This window comes from Oratosquilla oratoria, chromosome 5 (genome assembly GCF_046742065.1).
Source record: "Oratosquilla oratoria isolate Oo_2021 chromosome 5, ASM4674206v1, whole genome shotgun sequence".
Classification (NCBI taxonomy): domain Eukaryota; kingdom Metazoa; phylum Arthropoda; class Malacostraca; order Stomatopoda; family Squillidae; genus Oratosquilla; species Oratosquilla oratoria.
The window spans coordinates 73,035,572-73,045,943 of NC_134781.1; positions in this window are offsets into that span (position 1 = coordinate 73,035,572).

A 10,372-nucleotide genomic window follows, 5' to 3' on the forward strand; every position below is an offset into this window, starting at 1 on the left:
AACGAAATTTGTGATTTTGGTCGTGGTGGTGGCACTGGTGGTGGTGGAGGAGATGCTGGTGATATTGGCAGTAGCAGTGGTGGTGGAGGTAGATGGTAGTAGTAGGTGGTAGTCTTGGTTGCGGCAGGGGTGGTAGAGATGGTGGTGGGGGTGGTAGGTGGTGACGATGGTGGCGCTGGTGATGTCAATGGTATTGGTGGTGGTGGTGGTGATTATGGAGAGGAAGGATAAGGATAATGATAAGGTGAAGAGCTACGAGTTGGTCAAATTCTAGGCTATCTGGTTTTCGCAAGATGGATCCGCACCGCGTAGGACAGAAATATTAGACACCATCTATCCTGGACAGAAAGAAGAGGAACGAGAAGAAGAAGAAGAAGAAGGAAAAGAAGGGGAAAAAGTAGAAGGAGAAGAAAAGGAAGGTGAAGGAGAAGGAGGGGAAGAAGAAGGAGGAGGTCAAGAAGAAGGAGGAGTGAAGAAGGAGGTGGTGAAGATGAAGGAGGAGGTGAAGATGAAGGAGGAGATGAAGATGAAGGAGGAGGTGAAGATGAAGGAGGAGATGAAGATAAAGGAGGAGGTGAAGATGAAGAAGGAGATGAAGATGAAGGAGGAAGTGAAGATGAAGGAGGTGGTGAAGATGAAGTAGGAGATGAAGATGAAGGAGGAGGTGAAGGAGAAGGAGGAGGTGAAGAAGAAGGAGTTGAAGATGAAAGAAGGAGGTGAAGAAGGAGATGAAGAAGGTGTTGCAAGTGTTCGAAGGAAGTCCAGTGAAATGAGAGTGATTCATCAGTAACGTAAACACGAGAGGCAGACTACAGTTTATCAGGGGTCATATTTTGAGACAAGGGATGGGAGAGGAAAGGGAGAGGACTGAAAATAGGACTCAGAAGTCCTCATAAGAGAAAATGAAATTAGGATGAGGGGGAGAGGTGTGGGGACAACTTGGAAGAAAATGAGGACAAATGAAAAGAGTTGGGTAATTAAGTAAAGAAAGAAGAAGTGGAATTAAAAAAAAAGTGAAGATGAGGCGAATAAAGTGGATTTAAAAAGGAGATAAACATGATTAAAGGAAGACGATGAGAGGTAGGAGGAGGAGGAGGAGGAGGAGTTGAAAGTTTAGGGAGAAAAGAGAGTAGATATATAATAGGTGAGGAAAAAGATGAAAAGGGAGAGAATGGAATGACACTTGTAAATCTTGTGAGAAGTCTTTCCAAGCTCAACGGAATCGTCTAATATTAGCGAAATTTAAATTAAAATCTAACAGTATTCCTCAACTGGGTGTTCTACATAGCCTGTAACAATCTCTCTAGAATTATTTCTTTCTCAAGTGAATAGAATCACCTGGCGATGGTTATTATAACCGGTTTGAATACATCGTCACTATTTGGTGTTCAACAAGATATAGGTAAGGAACAAGAGGAGAAGGAAGAAAAAAAAAGGAGGAGGAGGAGATGGAGGAGGTATAGGGGTGGTCACATTGCACAAAGAGAGGAAAGAATGGAGGGTAAGGAAGGAAAGGTTAATGGGAATGAGAGCTCGAGGATGTGTAAGATAAGGCGAGTAAATATCCTGGAGCCAAAGATAGTGTGGGGAACATAATCTTGAACAGAGTGAGGATACAATGGACAGAGTGGGGGGCGGGGGGAAAGGTAAATATTATGAAGAGATCATATGGTGCGTTTGTGCGTAAAAATATACGGTGTTAGTAGCAAACGTGAGAGAATGTAAGAGGTTTATTCGTGGCATTAAGAGAACATGAGTCGGGAAATAAAGGTAGAGTATTGGAATGTTTTTCCTCTTGTGAAAGAAATGAAACAAGTTGGTAAAACTGCAGTGAATGGAAAACAAAACGCTGCAAGAAACAGACGACGTGGCTTTCAGTGTTTTATTAAAAGCAGGGGAAAGAGCTCTGACCAATTCGGGTCTCTTTTATTTCGATTTTTTGTTCCCCTTTTTCATATAAACGGTGAATCATCAAAGGGACGGTCTGTTCGTTTTCAGGGGAGGAATAAATACAGCGACATATGGACTGTAACTCACGAATACATGTTATTGTTACTTTTGCCTTCGTTTATTTCTTGTGTGTGTGTGTGTGTGTGTGTGTGTGTGTGTGTGTATGAGTATGTGTGTGTGTGTGTGTGTGTGATTCAACATGGTCTTGGATCATGTGTTGGACTCGTGGTCAACAGCATTTCCCCCACCCCCCAGAAGAGAGCTCAGAACTCATATATGACAGATCTACGGGTAATGCTGTGACCTTACACGCACACACATACCCAGCTCCCCGCCCACGAGAGTTGGAGTAACGACTCGCAGCGCAGCGATACTAAAATTAATCCCTGGGTGGTATTCGAACCCGGACCGCCTTAGTGGCAGCCGGAAACTCTACCAACTGCGCCATCTAGTCGTGTGTGTGTGTGTGTGTGTGTGTGTGTGTGTGTGTGTGTGTGTGTGTGTGTGTGTGTGTGTGTGTATTTGCGTGCGTGTGTATTGCGTGTGTGTATTTGCGTGTGTGTGTGTGTGTGTGTGTGTGTGTGTGTGTGTGTGTGTGTGTGTAAGCGCGTGTGTCTGTATTTACGTGTATGTGTGTGTGTGTGTGTGTGTGTGTGTGTGTGTGTGTGTGTGTGTGTCACTGTGTCTGGGTAATCTGTCACCATGTTCAATATTACCAGAACTTAGACTTTATTTAGAACTAGAAACGATACATCCAAGAAGTGTTAAATGAACATTAGTTCTACTTTATCTGGGCTATAGTAAACATAAAAAGGAAACTCTATGACCTTTTTTTGGGGGGGGGCGGGGGCATCTGGCTGTAACCTATGGTATCCATAGCTTCTGTTGAGCAAAGGCAAACCCAAAGGTCTTTACTCCGTTTCTTTGCGGGTTATGTACGTCGACATATTGACAGTAACAAAGTTTCTTGAGCCCCAGTTCTTATTTTAGATCGCCAGAGCAATTTGTATCCTGTAACGATATGGAGAGTGGTATATCTATACAAAATTTCCTTGTTCATCTATACATATTACGAACGTGATTACATACATCTGTACTTACATGTACTGTACACACGTTGTATATATATACATATATATATATATATATATATATACATAATATACACGCACATATATACATATTACTGGCATGGCATTATCAATTTAGTCAGTCATATAGTCAGTGAGTGGAATAAAGCACCAATAGACATAAGTGCATGAAAAAGGAGTTTTATGTTTTTATATGGACATATAAGTAATATATCGAAAACTCTACCAAGAAGCTACTTTGTTAACTTGTTTACTTATGTTTGTATTTTTGTATGCACCTTTGTATCCTACCTCGCTGTGTGCAATCCACCATTGTTGGCATCTGTAAACCATTGTAATCCTTTGTAATGTGTGTTTGTGCTCGGTGTCGGGTTTTCTTCAAATACAAATTCTGGAAGTAAGAAAATATCTGGTGAAATAATAAACAGGACCCTGCACTTCTCGAGCTAGATAGGCGAACAGGATAGTTTGGTCGGTAGGTAGGCAAGAAAGTAGGAAGAGAGACTGGAAGGCTAGTAATCAGATAGGTAGGTAAACAGATAGAATGATATTTGTATCATTATACATGTGCAAGTACATGCATGTATACACATCCAGACACGCACTCATACGTATATATATATATATATATATATATATATATATAAAATATGTGTGTGTGAGCATGTATACATATTTGTATCATGTACTCTCAATACGTCGTATGAGAGTGAAGATTGATGGTCAATGTATTGATAAATTCTCCAAGGTACACGTTTCTTTACTCAAGACGTCTTTCGATCCAAACAGGGGTCATCTTGAGGAGTTACACAAGTTATAACGTAAATACAGGAACAGAAATAATACATAGAGCGTGACGTGTGGGATTTTGTACCCACGAAAAATCCCTGGAAGAGGATGTCGGTCTTAACTACCCACTGGGCGCAATCGCGTTGCTCGTAGATTATTGGTGAGATTTCATCATAGATGGTGCTCAGTGGGTAGCTACGACCAACATACTCTTCCAGCGGTTCTTCTTGAGTACAAAATCCCACCTGTCATGCTTCATGTATTACTTCTGTTATTGTGTCCACGTTATCATAACTTGTGTAACTCCTGAAGATGGTCCCTGTCTGAGTCGAAAGACGTCTCGAGTAAAGAATCATGTACCGTGGGAGAATCTATCAATACCTTGGCGTTCAACCTTCACTCTCTCATACGACGTATTGAGAGTACTTCATTCAAACTGAACAATGCTACCACTCCTAAAGATTTCAACAACGCCTGCATTCAAAATGGACTCCTCCCAATATATATATATATATATATATATTCTTATGTAAGATGTTATCTTCTGCACTGGTTTTATGCGTGTTGAGCACTGAAGAATGACATTTCCGAAGACCTCAGCATGTTATATGCATCTACACATATGCACCTATGCTTCTGGCAATCATTAGTATAACCAACACAGTGTCCGGTGATGGAATACCAAACGATTGTCTCCAACTAGATATTGAATGCTTGTTTCTCCATTTTTTCCTAGTAATTAATGATGAACACTCATCCTAATATTACGACCCACTCCCCATTTAGTAAAGGTGAGGGAATGAGCGATGTAACAGACAAAAATATTTTCAAGTCGATCACCTCTTGACCGGGTACGCGCTCCTTTTTCAAAATCCGGCCTTCTGAGAAGTGGAGTTTTCTTTCAGAATAAAATATGCTAGCTAGAGTAAAGCTCTCAGAAACGACGATGCTTCTTAGCACTGTAAACGAGAAGGTCTTTGTAGTCTTCAATACAATCTTATAATTACGACGAGATATTTCAAAAGGCACGACAACACTTTTTCAGACATGAAGTCACAAAATGTAGTCTCAGGTTCTGTATTACTCTTGGCTGTGATGAAGGATGCGTCCTTACCACTTTTGAACGATGTCTACGTAATTATCAAATGATTGAGAAGTGGATGGACGTACTATGAGGTTAACTGAGGAGGACCATTGAGAAAAAGAATCAAGAATTTCTTGGAACTTGTTACGGCCTGGCGCAGCTGTGTGGAGATACTTTTGTCTCCTGCAAAACTAGATATATTTTGTTAGTTAGAAATCACGACCTCGTTAGTGGTAGGTCTTCAGACATAATCGTTAACTCTAAGTGAAGAGAGACCAATGACAGTTACAAGGATGAAAAACCATTTACAAAAATTACTTGATAAACTAAGAAGTTGATCGCTATATCAGATATGCTTGTACCAACGTAATGGACTATTAGAGCCATGAATATTAGATTTTGAAGCTGGAGCTATAATTTTTGTATAAAATATTAAAGTAAAAATGTAGCATATTGAATTTGAAGATAAAATAGCTCAGTAGGTTTTAAGAATCATGACTTTTGATTTTATAGCATCAAAGAATAAAACGACTATCAATATTATATACATGTATATATATATATATATATATATATATATATATATATATATACATTGTAAAAACATCCAAACATATTAAAAGACACGGTGGAGCACTATCCGTGTTCCTCGAATCATATGTAATTCAGAGTCATTAGCTTAGCCAATGTGTATCTAAAGTTAATTGAAAGGTGGTTTTATAAAAAGTAAATCAGAATGAGTTTAAAACTGTTAAGAGCGTATACTCAACCAATATCATATAATCCCAGCAAGCTTATTTCAGGGAAATGACTGCCAGTCATTGGGTATCGGAGGTCGTAATGACTTCTTCTTGTCCTGTTGAATGGGCAGAAAAAGTTAATTAAAGAAGATGACTAATGAAATTTAAATGGACAAATATAAGTTTAAGAAGAAAATACGAAAAAACTCGTTTTCCCAGAGTGATTATTGAATAAAATAAACTCAGAAATGATGTAGTGAGCGGTGAGACAATTAGTTGTTTTAAAGGAAGAATAAATAAAATTATGAATAGAGATGAAAGGTGGTAAGGGACATCAAAATAGACTGCCTAGTGTAAACCCTATACTCTCTTGCAGTCTCCGCCATACATATATCCTAGTGACCTTATCAATTGAGTAGTCGTCACTCAGGTCAGGTCAAATGGGTAGCTGCTTCATATAGTGATATGGCGAGTGGTTGTGTTACCGATGAGGTACAATCTCTACTTAATAGAATTGAAGCCTTAGAGGATGCTGTAAAGTGTCTTAAAGAGGAGACTCGAGTTCTCCGCTCGAAGGCCCAAAATACGGAAGACAAAATTAGTTTGGAGCCTGGATGGAAAGCGGTGACTAATAAGACGCGGAGCGTTGGAAAAAAAAAGTCCTCACCAGCCCCGCTCGATTGCATGAACTCGTTTCAAGCACTAGTGGGTATACAGGAAGAAGTAACAAAGGAAATCCAAGAGAAGAAGGGAAGGGCAGACGCTGGATTCCTGCCCACAGGTAAGATTTTGGTTGTAAAAGACAGTCAAGTGAGGTACTTAGGGCTTTCTGTGATAAAGATAGGAAACATAGGACGCAGATGTTAGAGATAGAATTGAAGAGTGTTTAGGAGGGAAAAGAAAGGACCCTGTCGTTTGGTTAAGTGCTGGGAGCAATGATATAGGTAAGTTAGGGAGTAAGGAATTGTTTGCGCTGTTCCGGGATGCGCTAGACAAGATTAGGAATAAGGGAGGTGTTCCTTCCGAGGCGTATAGTTGGAGGCATGCGACATTCCAGGGCTATTGCAATGAATTGCAGGCTGGCAAATCATTGTAAGGCCAATGGATGGGTATTTGTCGACAACTGGGATCGCTTTTACGGTGAGAATCATCTATATACAAGGGACGAGGTGCATTTGTCATCCAGAGGATTTCAGCTCCTTGCTGAATCCCTTGAGCGAGAAGTAGGCATCCTACAGGATTTTTTCAGGTAGATTACGTGGGAATAGAGTGTAGACCTTATGGTCTCTTGCAGTCTCCTTCATTCTTATGTTCTTATGTTCTTATGAAAATAAGCGAACTAGGCTGGAGCTAACACGTTCACCCCACAGCCTCCACGGAAGCTCCGATATTGTGTAAGGGGCCCTGACGGAAAGCTTGTTTCATAATGAGGAATCAGTAACACCCTGGAATGAATTAAATTACTGTAGGTTTCATAATTTCCAGGAGGCCACTTGAGCAATATAGCTGAACTCTACTCTAGGCCTCAGAAATAAAAATTTATTGTAAGAGTGTTTGGTGTCCTGATATTCTGCATTTGAACTTCAAACTTACATCGCCATGAGTTAAATGAGACGCATTGAGTAAACAGATTTAAAATACAGATGGGGATGAGTTATAGATAATGAAAGGTACTCAGTCACTAGCTAAAGATCACTTGGGAAAAGAGATTGGGAAGATGGAAAGAAAACGGCGTGAGGGAAAGGGGGTCAAGGGAGGGTCAGAAGGAGGTAAACAAAGTCGTAAGAAAAGTATAATATGGACAAGGGAGACCAAGGCGACCTAACGTTGAGAGAACCAAGGGACCACTGTGTGACTTTGATAGTGTTGATGTCAGATGTTGGTGACATTGGTGGGAGTCATTGACAACTGGCATAGGAATAAAAACGTTCAATTAAGTGATACAAACATAGTGCTAAGACAATCATAATAATGACGATAACATTAGGGACGGCAATAGTTATGATATGGATGATGATGATGATGATCTAAATGTTGGTGACGGTAATGATGGTGATGACAAAGTGACGGTAAGAGCACTTGCTTCGGAAGCGATGTAGCTAACAATGGAGGTGATTCAGGCAAGAAAATTTATATTTAATCAGTTAAGAAAAGTTTAAAGTGAAAACTAAATTGGTGTTAGAGGCTGAGGTAGGGGGAAAGTGGAGGGGATTCCCTATGGTGGGTTCTCGGTCTTGGAGAGGGAAAAGTTTCTTGGAATTAGGGGGGGAGGGGTTGAGAAAGAGGTCGTCAAAATAGGCTCACGAGACCCATATTTTCTCAGGGGAAAGCCCAGGGCCCCCATGAGGGTATTTTGAGTAGGAATGCAAAATTATCCACTTCGACTCGATAACCTTCGTTACAGACGTAGGAACTGGTTTGCTGGAATGGACTCGATGAACGTACTCATCTCTAGGTTGACTCACAAGGCGTATGTATCACTTGTATGTGACATTTCTTTATTCATTGTAATTCACAAAGGTTTAGTAAGATGTTTCTTTAAATGACAGATATTGAAACAATACATCTGGAGGTTCCTAGCACTTTAATCTTGACCTTTGTTGTATGAAAGCAAGAAGGAAGGTAAACTTATATTAAGATGTTTATTTTATTGGTGAGGTAAATGGATTAAAGGTACTTACGTTGCTCATGGATTACAGTTGTTCTTTGATAGGCACGTTTTTTGCAACGTTTTCTTATTGATTTAATGTACTTACAAGGTTACTGGACTCTACAATTGCAAAGATCGTCGTGAGGACTATGTAAAGGACGTCAATTTCGGTGGAAGCTTGCAAACATCTCCATCGATACTGAACTTTTGCTCTAGAGGGGACTATTTGAGGCAATGAAGTCTTAAAACTGTCTACGTAAATGCCACAGGAACACTTTTATTTTATTCTATTTTTTTGTAAGTGAGCGTTACAATGCTTAGGGTCTTACGTCAAATGATAAATTTATTTGGAGTTGTTTTATGCGTGTCGTGTTTACCTACATTATAGTAGTAGTCAGCAATAGCATTTAGACCAAAAAAGCTATACAGCTGCAGAAATAGAAACATATTTTGGCATTTACGAAATTTATTTGTTTAGTAATATATACTTTCTAATTTCTTATCAATTCATGTAATCTACTTAAGTGTTTTCACAGTATGTTTTTTCTCGACTAAGCTCTTGGAAAAACAAGAAATTATTTGTCATAACCCAGAACAAATCAATTGAATCAACTAGAATAAAAGAACAGCATTTTAAATAAAGTATTTTGGTGTAAGCAAGATTGAAATCATAGAAGTACCTACAGAAACGGAGCAGGTTAATTAATTGAAACCCATTTTAGCTTCCATTTCCTTATTGCCCCATATACCAGGCGGTTTTTGTTCTAATTAGTGAAAGTTTAACTCTTCCAGACAAATCGACGAAGGTACTTTTTCTCTTGTCTAATTGCCTTCAACTTAAGTAGATGGAAATTCAGTGAACGCTCCTGCCTCCGCGGATTTGTTTGTTTGTGTGCGTGTGTGTATATAGGCGTGTGTGTACAGTAGTTATGGATGTGTGTGGGGTGTGTGTATGTGTATGGGTAGGTGTATGTGTGGGGCGATGTTTGGGTGGATAGGTGTGAGTGTGTGTGGGGGGATGGCTGGGTGTGGGTGTGTAGTTGATTGGTTGTATGTATGTATGTATGTATGAGAGAAAAGAGACAGAGTGAGAGTGAGTGCTGAGGGAGGGACACACACACACACACACACACACACACACACACACACACACACACACACACACACACACACACACACACACACACACACATATATATATATATATATATATATATAGAGAGAGAGAGAGAGAGTGGGAGAGAGAGAGAGAGAGAGAGAGAGAGAGAGAGAGAGAGAGAGAGAGAGAGAGAGAGAGAGAGAGATGAAAAGATGAAGAGATAACGAAGTAAAGAAATAAAGAGATAAGCAGAGATAGAAGAGAGACAAAGGAAGACAGGCAGGGAGAGAGAGAAGGAGGGGCAGAGAGAGTGAGAGACAGACAGAGAGAGAGAGAGAGGGAGAGAGAGAGAGAGAGAGAGAGAGAGAGAGAGAGAGAGAGAGAGAGAGAGAGAGAGAGAGAGAGACCAAGAAAAAAAAGACAGACATAGAGAGACAGAGGGAGAGCATGAGTGAGTATATTTGTACGCGTTCAGGAGCCGTTTACATTGCTTTCTGTTGCTTCACACAGTGGGTCGATCCATAATGGGCCAGGTAGGTTTTTGTTTAGACAGATAAAAGGGGCGGAACTTCGTTCTGGGTGCTCTCTTTGATATTCACACAACTCAAGGAAGTGTGTTTATATGTGTGTGTCCGTGTGTTTGCCCATGCCTTGTGCAAGTGTGTGTGTGTGTGTGTGTTTGTGTTTGTATGTATGTGTGTGCGTGTGTCTTTTTGTTTGTTTGTGTGTGTGTGTGCTTCAGTTTGTGTGCGCGCGTATGTGTATAAGTTTAAGTGTACGTGTACCTTTGCGCGTGCGCTCGCGTGTATGTTTCTATATTTATGTGTTTTGTAAGCGTGTGTATGTGCGTGAGTGTATGTATATGTTCGTGTATTTCTGTATATGTGTGTGTTTGTGTGCGTATACGTATGTGAGTGTGTGTGTGTATGTGTGTGTGTGTGTTTGTATGTGTGTGCGCGCTCATGTTTT